Source organism: Hemiscyllium ocellatum, chromosome 31 (assembly GCF_020745735.1).
Source record: "Hemiscyllium ocellatum isolate sHemOce1 chromosome 31, sHemOce1.pat.X.cur, whole genome shotgun sequence".
Classification (NCBI taxonomy): domain Eukaryota; kingdom Metazoa; phylum Chordata; class Chondrichthyes; order Orectolobiformes; family Hemiscylliidae; genus Hemiscyllium; species Hemiscyllium ocellatum.
Genome location: NC_083431.1, coordinates 18,534,348 through 18,547,951, shown reverse-complemented (window position 1 = coordinate 18,547,951; position 13,604 = coordinate 18,534,348). Strand labels below are relative to the sequence as shown.

Here is a 13,604-nt window from a genome sequence, read left to right as displayed (position 1 = left end):
ATGAACAAAAAGTCCTGATTTTTAAATTTTAAAATACAAGTAAAGATTAGCGTGGTGACAATGTCAATAGTCACCATTGTTTAAATGTAGAATTATCCAAAGGTGTGAAGAACGTTTACACTGAGTCAAACCTAGATGATTAGAAAGGGTTATTACAAGTTTTAATAAAAACATGGGTGTGATAAAAGTATTAAAAGAGAAAGTTAGAGGAAGAAAACTGAAAAGAGTAAGACCAAAGGTGCTGAAGGCACAGCCATAAATGTTGGTAGCAATGAGTACAAAAGCCAGAGTTGCTGAATGAAATATATTGAAGTGTGTTTCTTGGGCAGAGACAAACACAGACATAGGTAACGGCTCAGTCAGAGGCAATTTATAAATATTTATAAATAGATTTACAAAAGGTTCTAAATATAAAACTAGGAAGTTTGTGTCACTTTAGTTCAAGTAAAGAGAGGAATGCTGGGCAGGCACAGCTTGAGCTGAAGTTCATGGAATTCCCAAGATGAGAGTTTCTTTGGCTGGGGCAACATTTTTTGCTCATCCCTAATTGTTGAGGGTGCAATTGAGAGTCATACATAGGTAAGGATGGCACTTTTCTTCCTTAAAGGACATGGTGAACTAGATGATATTTTTCCAACAATTGAATCTTCATTCCAGATTTTTTTACTGGATGCAATTTCCATCATGTTCTGTGGTGGGATTCAAACCCAGGTCCCTGGAACCTTTACCTGTGTCCCTGGAATAATAGCCCACTGATAATTCCACTAGGACACTGTCTCCTCCTTTTGATTGTAGTTCTATCCTCCCAAATTTAGGAAGCTGAGTGGTCACTGAGCATAAATGGAAACATACTGAGAGTAAAGTATAACGTTCCAGTATAATGTGTAGTTTATCAACACAAATTGACAATAACACGATTGGTGAATTGTGAACGATGTTTGGACAATGCCAATCTTTGACCAAACGGGTATAGCAATTTTCTATAGTGGTGTTGTACAGCACAATTTGCTATAGCGTGAGGTTGCAGAGGAACGTAACTGTTGCAATATAGCAGAACGACCTGTATCCAAATAGAATTTGGGGCTGACAGCACAATTGCTGATCCATTCATTGTAACCTTTATTCTCATTTGTTTTTCAGATTGTCTGTATACCATCCCATCACCATTGATAACCATAAATGCCCAGAATGTAATTAGCCCAAAGTTCCTATATCCTGCCTTTGCAGTCATTTCAAGGAGATGAAAACATTCAAATAGTTCACAGCCTGATTAACCACCAGGACTCATTTGTCAAAGTGCAGTCCAAACATTTGTACACTTTAAAACTTACACATTCACACATTTCAATCCATACAATAATGTAGATAATAATTAACAATAACATTGCACTCAGGATAATTTAGTGACTCTGAGCTAAAATACATGCTAATTCTATATAAAATAATACTGAATCATACATAATGCAATGGACATTAGCAAGAGGTGCCACTGAAGGTGCAAAAAATGTTCAGGAATTGTTGGGAAGGTGTGGGGGATTGCATTGCAGTTATAGATGATATTTTATAAAGATATCACTGATTATGTTTGAGCATATTTTACACATTTAATATGTTTCACTGTTTCTGCTATGGTTGTATTATGGTTATATTGCTTCCAGCTCACAGTGTGGAAGGTGATTGCTCTGAAACCTTCACTTTCTTTCCTTCCAGAGCAGGGATTGGACACTTGCAACAATGGTTCAATGAACGGTTTCTATCATTGGTCCATTACATCCCTCTCCCATTGGGAGACAGCTGGCTTTTTCACAGCAATGTGAAATAACACCTTGTTTTCCAAACCCAGCTATCTCCATCCAAAAAAGCACACCTCTTGCCTCTTTCGTTTTCACTTATTAACTTACAGAGTAATCCACTATAAACATTACAAATGTTGCTTCTTTTGAACATTTCTGAATGCTGGATAAAGGAAAAGCACCATTTAATTGGAAAACAACAATGCTACAAAATTAAACTACTTTTATCTAGCTTTTAAATGATTGTGTTGATGATGTTTAATTTCCTTGTGCAAATAATGTGTCTTCAGATTGAAATGGTAGGAAGGAGCCATATTGTAAATTCTGTAACAGAAAATAAAAGTTTAAGATAGGAAATTAGAAATTAATGTTTGTCAAAATAATTCATGAGGCTCAATTTTATTTGTTGCATTTTTACAAATCTCACTCCAGTCCCACCTTTGATGAAGACACTCAATCATGTCTGATGCCAAGCTGTACAATGTTTTTTGTTCTTGTAACTTACTGCATGGAGTGAACTTTTCACTCATGATTTCAGACATTCTGCAAAATGAGAGGAAGAGTAGGTTCAAGGGTGAAACATCCTGTTCTATTGTCCTTCTTTCTAATTGCATGGGAAGAGCTCTCATGATACCAGAACAAGTCATTGGCCACCTCTATATAAAGACACAGGATATTTTAGGGAGAGTACCTTTTGTTCAAATTCTCCTTGTTTTCTAGATGCTCAGTTTCTTATGTGTTTCCCTGTTGAGCAATAATGTGTATTAGGGATTGGGGAATGTCAGGTACAGGTGAACCCATCTGCTCCTAAAAACAAGCCTTAAAAGTGCACAGTAGCTCAATTTTTTTCTAATTATGTATATATTTACATGCAGAAAATTATGGGCACTTAAAACCAAAAAGTGCCTTCCTTGCACATAATGTGGTTTACAAAAACCCATTTTAGATTGTGGTCATATTGGATATTGGTGAATCTAAAACAGTCAATATATATATATAAATACATAACATTAAAGACTGGATGCATGCTACAGCTGTTCCTGCTAAATCATGGGCAGGTGCAGTATAATCTCACTCAGTTGAATTAACTGGGGATGTTTACGCATGTAATAATGCATGTGGTACAATATCTTAAAATGCCCACAATTTTCACAACTGGAGAACAGATGTTAATAGAGTCAGAGATTCATAGAGATGTACAGCATGGAAACAGACCCTTCGGTCCAACCCATCCATGCCGACCAGATATCCCAACCCAATCTAGTCCCACCTGTCAGCACCCAGCCCATATCCCTCCAAATTCTTCCTATTCATGTATCCATCCAAATGCCTCTTAAATGTTGCAATTGTACCAGCCTCCATCACTTCCTCTGGCAGCTCATTCCATATCCGTACCACCCTCTGTGTGAAAAAGTTGCCCCGTAAGTCTCTTTTAAATCTTTCCCCTCTCACCCTAAACCTATGTCCTCTAGTTCTGGACTCCCCGCACGGTGGCACAGTGGTTAGCACTGCTGCCTGACAGCCCCAGAGACCCAGGTTCAATTCCTGCCTTGGGCAACTGTCTGTGTGGAGTTTGCACATTCTCCCTGTGTATGCATGGCTTTCCTCCAGGTTCTCTAGTTTTCTCCCACAGTCCAAAAATGTGCACGTTAGGTGAATTGGCCATGCTAAATTGCCTGTAGTGTTAGGTGAAGGGGTAAATGTAGGGGAATGGGGCTGGGTGGGTTGCTCTTGGGGGGGTCAGTATGGACTTGTTGGGCCGAAGGGCCTTTTTCCACACTGTAAGTAATCTATCTAATCTAATCCCCAACCCCAGTGAAAAGACTTTGTCTATTTACCCTATCCATGCCCCTCATAATTTTGTAAACCTTTATAAGGTCACCCCTCTGACATTCCAGGGAAAACAGCCCCAGCCAGTTCAGTGTCTCCCTATAGCTCAAATCCTCCAACCCTGTCAACATCCTTGTAAATCTTTTCCGAACCCTTTCAAGCTTCACAACATCTTTCTGAAGAAAACCAGAATTGCATGCAATATTCCAACAGTGGCCTAACCAATGTCCTGTACAGCAGCAACATGACCTCCCAACTCCTGTACTCAATACTCTGACCAATAAAGGAAAGCAGACCAAATGCCTTCTTCACTATCCTATTTACCTGCGACTCGACTTTCAAGGAGCTATGACCCTGCACTCCAAGGTCTCTTTGTTCAGCAACACTCCCTAGGATCTTATCATTAAGTGTATAAGTCCTGCTAAGATTTGCTTTCCCAAAATGCAGCACCTCGCATTTATCTGAATTAAACTCCACCTGCCACTTCTCAGCCTATTGGCCCATCTGTTCAAGATCCTGTTGTAATCTGAGGTAACCCTCTTCACTGTCCACTACACCTCCAATTTTGGTTTAGAAACTAATCTCTTATCTTACAAGTATTTTAATGTGCATTTACTTATTTCTGAAAGCAACAATGGAAGTTTATATTCCAGAGCTATTTTAAATGCAATCCACAATCACTTAAAATATGCTAACTTTTCTTTTGTATATTTGTCATAATTGAGTATTTAGGGAAGGGTTTTGCCTGGAATTTCTGAGAGGGGTGGTGGTGATGGTGGTGGGGTGGGGGGTTAGATTTTCCAACCCCAAGGGAGATGCTTGCAGGCGATGAAATAAATTAGGGAGTGAGTTAATCTTGGTTGTACTTACACACCGTCAGTGGATAGTTACAAGTCTGGGCATAGCTAAGGAGATGCTGCAGAAGATAGAGGTCACCATGAAGGCCATGCCTCCTCAACCTGTCCTGAAGTGTGTTGACCCTTAGGTTAAACTCACGACCAGTCATTTCCCTCTAATCAGGGAGCAGCCCTATGGTTCTCTGAGACTATGATGACTTTCAGGCACAAGATAGAAGATTTAAAGAAGAATGTTCTGATGATTTGGAGGTTAAAAACAATCTTTTGCATAATATCTCACCACACTTGTAAAGATGTTCCCCAAATTAACATCTTTCAGTGTTGTGTTGAGATCTTGTGTAAACCTTGGGCAGGAGAATGGGTGTCTGAAATGACGTCTGAAAAGAAACAGTGCAGATATAAGCTGTTGCTAGGCAAGTAACACATTTCCTTTTGTGTCAAGCTTGTGAATTCAAGTCCCACTCTAATGACTTCAGGTAGGCAATACTCCACTACAGTACAGAAGGGGTGCTGCATGGTCAGAGGGGCTGCCTCTCGGACATGTTGTTAAAACTAGATCTTGTCTGCTGTCTTGCATGGATAGAGAAGATCTCATGACACCATGGCAACATGGTGTCATGGTTTTATCCCCTTAGAAGGTGGCTGATTTTGAGGCTTTGGAAAAGAACCCAGTGTAAAATACCTGAATCCCAGTCAAGTATATTCAGTGGAGAACTGACTGAGATTCATAAGATAATGCAGAAAATAGATTGTATTTAAACTGGACCATTCATATCAAATTAATTATGTATCAGTTAGCTGGGTCAAGGTGAAACAATAATTGTGTTTACAAATTAAGTAAAAAGTAGGGCTAGATTGGATGTTCCTTCGATTCCTCCAGGATATTAAATGGGCTGCTGTCTCACGTGTGCTGAGTTGCTGCATTTTTACAAAGCGGAGCTGCTTCTGTCTGGGGGACTGACCTTGTACAAGAGCGTAGTGCCCTATCATAAAAATCAGGGCCAATGCGACATCCTGTGCGAGCGTTTATCCCCTAAAGCAATTGGAGAGGATTTTATCCAGTCTTTTCAAATTTACTTGGATTTTTATATTTTATTTTTACACCTTCCAAGAGATCACATGGCACCTGAGGGAAAGGAAGCATCATGATGCCAATGTGATCAAATGTATATGTGACAAGCTGGATAGAGCTGTGAGTCTTTTTCGGTCAGTTGTTATGTTACAGTGTCTCATACCATGCAGTCCATCACCAATCAGTCAGTAAATTAAGATAGTTTTAACATACATAACATGTCTGGTGTGACTCTTGGTTCTCCCTGTCATGACTATGAATGCTAACCTAGATCACCTACGAATGTATTGAACTTTTGATTCCAACATATATTTTCAAAGGAGGACTGATACAACCAAGACATGATAGCAGATGTGAATCTAGTGGCTGTCTGGAGAGGAATACTGGAATGTTCCACCTGAAGGTGTCAATGAAGCATCAAACAGAGAAATATGCTACAAGCTGAACAGAAATCCATGGTAATTTTCCCAGACTCTGAACATGGTGGGCAAAAAAGACAGCAGTTTGAGCAAGAGACAAACTTGTCTTTTTCTCTTTCTGGAGTACAAACGGACAGAGGCAAAAAGTAAGTTTCAATCTTGGCCTCAGTATACAAGTAACCCCGAAATACTAATGTACAGACTGCTCTGTTATAAAGATAACACCTTCACACTGTGTTCTGCCAACCAGCTACTGCCAAATGGAACAAGGACAGGAGAAACCTAAAAGCTACAAATGAGACAAGCATCTTGAAACTGATTATTCAGACATCAATGTTAATACTACCGATGTCATCCGATGTAATGGCTACATCTATTCTTCACAAACGATTCAGACTGATTCATTTTTCTAAAAAAAAGTTTATCTTTTTTGTGGGTTCACTTCTTATTCCTAACCACTATGTTTCTGTGTTGTGTTATCTCATGGTTAGTAATTAATTAACTCACTCTTTTATCAAGGAAACCTGTTTAAAGTGGCTCCTTTTAAAAGCTGAGTTCCTTTGTTTGGGTAAAGGTATCTCCATGGGAAGTGATGTTTCTTAAGTTAACCTTGCTGTGACCAATGGAGGCCGTGGTTCAATAAAGAAGAGCTGCTAATTCATCCCACCACAGCAGGAAGCTTAATGTTTTTGAGCATCCCATCTGGAACTGTAATAAACTGGAGAACTTCACCCTGGTCATAATATCCCTCATGCAACCAGTTCAAATAATTGAGCCAAAAAACCGCCTTGTCCATTCCCTATGTTATAAATCTTGATTACCATCGAGTTAGAGAGTCATAGAGATGTACAGCATGGAAACAGACCCTTTGGTCCAACCCATCCATGCCGATCAGATATCCCAATCCAATCTAGTTCCACCTGCCAGTACTCAGCCCATATTCCTCCAAACCCTTCATATTCATATATCCATCCAAATGCCTCTTAAATGTTACAATTGTACCAGCCTCCATCACATCTTCTGGCAGCTCAATCCATACACATACCACTCACTGTGTGAAAACGTTCCCCCTTAGGTCTCTTTTATATCTTTCCCCTCTCACCCTCAACCTATACCCTCTAGTCCTGGACTCCCCGACCCCAGGGAAAAGACTTTATCTATTTACCCCATCCATGCCCCTCATAATTTTGTAAACCTCTATAAGTTCACCCCTCAGCCTCTGACACTCCAGGGAAAACAGCCCCAGCCTGTTCAGCCTCTCTCTTTAGCTCAAGTACTCCAAACCTGGCAACAGCCTTGTAAATTTTTTCTGAACCCTTTCAACTTTCACAACATCTTTCCAATAGGAAGGAGACAGAATTGCATGCAATATTCCAACAGTGGCCTAAGCAATGTCCTGTACAGCAGCAAAATGACCTCCCAACTCCTGTACTCAATACTCTGACCAATAAAGGAAAGCATACCAAATGCCTTCTTCACTATCCTATCGACCTGCGACTCCACTTTCAAGGAGCTATGAACCTGCACTCCAATGTCTCTTTATTCAGCTACACTTACCATTAAGTGTATAAGTCCTGACAAGATTTGCTTTCCCAAAATGCAGCACCTCGCATTTATCTGAATTAAATTCCATCTGCCACTTCTCTGCCCATTGGCCCATCTGGTCCAGATCCTGTTGTAATCTGAGGTAACCCTCTTCGCTGTCCACTACACCTCCAATTTTGGTGTCATCTGCAAACTTACTAACTGTACCTCTTATGCTCGCATCCAAATCATTTATTTAAGTGACAAAAAGTAGAGGACCCAGCACCAATCCTTGTGGCACTCCACTGGTCACAGGCCTCCAGTCTGAAAAACAACCCTCCACCACCACCCTCTGTCTTCTATCTTTGAACTGGTTCTGTACCCAAATGGCTAGTTCTCCCTATATTCCATGAGATCTAACCTTGCTAACCAGTCTCCCATGGGGAACCTTGTTGAACGCCTTACTGAAGTCCATATAGATCACACCTACCACTCTGCCCTCATCAATCCTCTTTGTTACTTCCTCAAAAAACTCAATTAAGTTTGTGAGACATGATTTTCCATGCACAAAGCCATGTTGACTATCCCTAATCAGTTTTTGCTTTTCCAAATACATGTACATCCTGTCCCTCAGGGTTCCCTCCAACAATTTGCCCACCACCGAGGTCAGGCTCACTGGTCTACAGTTCCCTGGTTTGTCCTTCCAACCTTCTTAAATAGTGGCACCATGTTTGCCAACCTCCAGTCTTCCAGCACCTCACCTGTGACTATCGATGATACAAATATCTCAGCAAGGGGCCCAGCAATTACTTTTCTAGCTTCCCACAGAGTTCTAGGGTACACCTGATCAGGTCCTGGCGATTTATCTACTTTTACCCATTTCAAGACATCCAGCACTTCCTCCTCTCTAATATGGACATTTTGCAAGATGTCACCATCTATTTCCCTATAGTCTGTATCTTCCATATCCTTTTCCACAGTAAATACTGATGCAAAATATTCATTTAGTATCTCCCCCATTTTCTGCGGCTCCACACAAGGGCTATCTTGCTGATCTTTGAGGGGCCCTATTCTCTCCCTCGTTATCCTTTTGTCTTTTACGTATTTGTAAAACCTCTTTGGATTCTCCTTAAATCTACTTGCCAAAGCTATCTCATGTCCCCTTTTTGCCCTCCTGATTTCTCTCTTAAGTATACTCCTACTGCCTTTATTCTCTCTTCTAAGGATTCACTCGATCTATCCTATCGATACCTTACATATGCTTCCTTCTACCAATAGTAACATTATCCCTGTCTTATAATTGGTAAAGGTCTGTATACTACAGGATCAGTCCTATTACTTTAATTTGTGACTAATTTATGACTGTGTATGTATCATGGTATAACATAGCTTTGGTATCCCCAGTCCAGGTAACCTACAACTTTAAACTCTTACATTTCAAATGAATTTTATTGCTGTGGCTTTTCTGCTGCTCATGTTTCTTTCGTGCCAATATCTAACCACTACAATACCACATTTTAGAGGGGACTGCTTCTCAGTATTCATGACAGTCAGTTCAAAGCAGGATTTACAGAAAACAGATTTGTTTTTGTTGCACACTTGCTGAAGGATTAGTTTGTTATTGACTGCAATCTCAATTTTTTCAATCAATCTAGACTTGACGATTATTAGTATTAATAGAGAACAATTTCTCCCAAGGCCAAAACATTTTCACCCACCTACACTCTTACCTGGTCTTTCAGTCATTTCTATATAAAGAAAAATGAGGAGGTAATTCTTTCAGCCAGAGAATGGTGAATGTGTCGAGCTCAAAACTGCGAAGGGCAGTGGAGGCCAAATCATTCAATCTATTGAAGGTAGAGTTTGATTAGTGAGGGGATCAAGGGTTAAAGGGAGAAGGCAGAGAATGGGGTTGAGAAGCAAATCAGCCATGATCGAATAGCAGAGCAGATTCAATGGGCTGAATGGCCTTATTCCAAAAATCAGGTCATAATCTTTAAATTGTGCTCATTCCTTATTGGCACACTAAAGCAATGTTTTTGGCTTTTTGTCTGGGTTATGTTACCTCTCAGGGGAGTATCACTGTGTTACTTGTAGTTGTCATATTAACGATTGTTCCATTTCATTTGTTAGGGAGCTGTGGACCTCCGAGATTAATGTTTGATCAAGTTCTATGCACAAGATGAGTTCACAGTTTCTCGACTGGCTGCCTGCAGCAAAAGAGCAATTTTCTTAGTTCTGCCCATGTTCCTGTGTTTGAGATGTTTGATCTTTTCATTCATGTCACAGTGTAAGCTTGAGGTGACAACCACTGTACATTGGTTCCGTGTTGCTACTCAGGCTGACTCTTGTTGAATACTGCCCCTCGACCATGACCCCACCCCCCCATCACCAAACCATCATCTCCCAGGCCATACAGAACCTCATCACCTCAGGAGATCTCCCACTCACAGCTTCCAACCTCATAGTCCGGAAACCCCGCACTGCCCGGTTCTACCTCCTTCCCAAGATCCACAAGCCTGACCACCCTGGCCGACCCCATTGTCTCAGCATGCTCCTGCCCCACTGAACTCATCTCTACCTACCTCAACACTGTCCTATCCCCCCTAGTCCAGGAACTCCCCACATACATTCGAGACATCACCCATGCCCTCCACCTCCTCCAAGACTTCTGTTTCCCCGGCCCCCAATGCCTCATCTTCACCATGGATATCCAATCCCTCTACACCTCCATCCGCCATGACCAGGGCCTCCAAGCCAGCCGCATTTTCTTTTCCAGACGTCCCCAACAGTACCCTTCCACTGACACTCTCATTCGTTTGGCCGAACTGGTCCTCACCCTTAAGAATTTCTCCTTCGAATCCTCTCACTTCCTCCAGACCAAAGGGGTAGACATGGGCACACGTATGGGCCCCAGCTATGCCTGTCTCTTTGGTGGCTACGTAGAACAAGTGATCTTCTGTAATTACACCGGCACCACTCCCCACCTCTTCCTCCGCTACATTGATGACTGCATTGGCGCCACCTCGTGCTCCCGCGAGGAGGTTGAGCAATTCACCAACTTCACCAACACATTCCACCCTGACCTTAAATTTACCTGGACCATCTCTGACACCTCCCTCCCCTTCCTGGACCTCTCCATCTCCATTAGTGACGACCGACTTGACACCAACATTTTTTACAAACCCACCGACTCTCACAGCTACCTGGATTACACCTCTTCCCACCCTACCTCTTGCAAAAATGCCATCCCGTATTCCCAATTCCTCCGCCTCCGCTGTATCTTGCTCCCAGGAGGACCAGTTTCACCACAGAACACACCAGATGGCCTCCTTCTTTAAAGACTGCAATTTCACTTCCCACGTGGTTAAATATGCCCTCCAACACATCTCGTCCACATCCCGCACCTCCATCCTCAGACCTCACCCCTCCAACCGTAACAAGGACAGAACACCCCTGGTGCTCACCTTCCACCCTACATACCTTCGCATAAACCAAATCATCCGCCGACATTTCCACCACCTCCAAAAAGACCCCACCACCAGGGATATATTTCCCTCCCCACCTCTTTCCGCCTTCCGCAAAGACCGTTCCCTCCATGACTATCTGGTCATGTCCACGCCCCCGTACAACCCACTCTCCCATCCTGGCACCTTCCCCTGCCACCGCAGGAACTGTAAAACCTGCGTCCACACCTCCTCCCTCACCTCTATCCAAGGCCCTAAAGGAGCCTTCCGCATCCATCAAAGTTTTATCTGCACATCCACTAATATCATTTATTGTATCCGTTGCTCCCGATGCGGTCTCCTCTACATTGGGGAGACTGGGCGCCTCCTAGCAGAGCGCTTTAGAGAACATCTCCGTGACACCCGCACCAATCAATCACACGGCCCCATAGCCCAACATTTCAACTCCCCCTCCCACTCTGCCGAGGACATGGAGGTCCTGGGCCTCCTTCACCGCCGCTTCCTCACCACCAGACGCCTGGAGGAAGAACGCCTCATCTTCCGCCTTGGAGCACTTCAACCCCAAGGCATCAGTGTGGACTTCAACAGTTTCCTCATTTTCCCTTCCCCCACCTCACTCTAGTTCCAAACTTCCTGCTCTGCACTGTCCCCATGACTTGTCCGGACTTGTCCTACTTGCCTATCTCCTTATCCACTCCATTCTCTCCTCCCTGACCTATCACCTTCATCCCCTCCCCCACTCACCCATTGTATTCTATGCTACTTTCTCCCCACCCCCACACTCCTCTAGCTTATCTCTCCACGCTTCAGGTTCTCTGCCTTTATTCCTGATGCAGGGCTTTTGCCCGAAACATCGATTTCACTGCTCCTTGGATGCTGCCTGAACTGCTGTGCTCTTCCAGCACCACTGATCCAGAATCTTGTTGAGAGCAATGAGGGTTTGTACCCTGACTGTCTATCCAGTGCTTAAATTTGAAATGGTTTGGCACTTTTGTGAAAATGAAATTTGGCTCTTTTGTTGTTTCACCATGATTTTGAAACTCATGCATATTTTTATTTCTGCCTTCAGCAGTTTAGTCATTGTTAGGAGAGTAATTTGGTAACAGTTTGCAATTTAGTTTCAGAATGCCGTGAACTGAGCTGTGTTGGCTCTGCTCAGATTCTTTATAATTCTACTAACATTTTTCTTTGCCACATTAGCCTTACCATTTGACTCGGTAGTGACTGTGTAGTGTTAAATTACCCAATTATTTAGGAAGTGGCTAAATTTTTCACTCTGAACTGAGGAACATTGCTACTCATTTCAGTGTCTGGAAATCTATATTGACTGAAGTGTGTTTTGAGGCATTCTGCAGTTTCAAAAGTAGTTATTGAGATCTGTCTAACTCTCAATAGTCAGAATAGTAGTCTATAGTAACAAGGTGAACCAGTCCATACGAGAGTGAAGAGGTCCGCTGTGTAGATTGGTTTGCTTGAAACTTATTACATGTACCACTCTAGTTGATGTGGTACTTAATCTCATTGCCTATGTTTGGTCATACCACATTTCTCTTTTAATCCAACTCGATCTAATTCCTTTGGTGTTGTATATGGCTCCACTTTAACGTCTCTCCTTCTCTCTCTTCAATGTCTCTGCTGAATTATTGACTTTCTGTCTAGCTGTTACTTCTCATGGAGTCTGGATAATTTCACACTCTGTATTGACATCCTCGACTTTTCTCGTAAGGAGTGCCACTCTTGGCAGCGGGCCAACAATATGCCTCTTTGTCCCTTTCTCATTTGTCCCAGTCAGATGGTGTCTCCAATCAGAGTAAAATTCTTTGAAGATACTTCAGAGCAGATGGTTGCAATTGAAGGAAAAATGTTTTGAAGTGCACTGTGGTTGGAGTCAATGTCATTTTGTCTGTTCCAGTAAGTGTTGGTGAAAATGTTCACAATTAGAGACAATAACTAGACATTCTTTCTTGATCTGAATGTAATATTGTTCAATTTGCTTTAATGCTTTGGATGAAACTGTAACTGGTTGTCCTTACTGAATAAGCATCACTCTAAGTCCCAATTCACTGGCATCACATTGACGTCATTATTAACGTCATAGAACCTCAGCACTAGCAATGCTGTTACTAGTTACTTAATTTTAACGAATGTTGCTTATTGTTCTATGCCTCAAAGCCGCTGCACATCCTTGGCAGTAAGCTGGCTCATATAACAAATAAGGCAAACATTTTGGTCAACAGTTATAGCGTCATAGATATGTACAGCATGGAAAACAGACCCTTCAGGCCAACTCAAATCGCACTGTTTCTCATCACAATGCTAGAGTTCATTCCCTTTTGAAATTTGGATGAAGGCTTTTTGCTGCCATAGATTGTAGAGTCCTGCAGCTTGGATACAGGCCTTTTGGCCCAATTCGTCTATGCCGACCAACTTTTCCTAAACTGAACTAGTCCCTTTGTCTGTGCATGGCCCATATTCCTCTAAGTCTTTCCTAAACATGTACCTGTCCGAATGTCTTTTACATGCTGTAACTGTACCCACCTCTATCAGTTCCTCCGGCAATTGGTTCCATATACACACCACCCACTGTATGAAAAAGTTGCCCCTCTGCTTCCTTTTAAATCTGACCCCTCTCATCTAAACCT

General features: G+C 42.2%; 1 long non-coding RNA gene across 2 annotated transcripts in view; it reads right to left on the bottom strand.

Annotated features, from left to right (window-relative positions):
- Positions 1 to 235: 235 nt before the first annotated feature.
- The window catches only part of LOC132830519 (uncharacterized), a 71,194-nt gene continuing 57,825 nt past the window's right edge, over positions 236 to 13,604 (bottom strand). The window contains exon 4 of one of the 2 annotated variants that reach the window (XR_009646376.1): positions 236 to 830. This is a non-coding gene — a long non-coding RNA (uncharacterized LOC132830519). Of the gene's footprint in view, positions 831 to 2,035; positions 2,118 to 13,604 lie in introns of those variants that run through there. The other variant, XR_009646377.1, reaches the window with a different exon arrangement.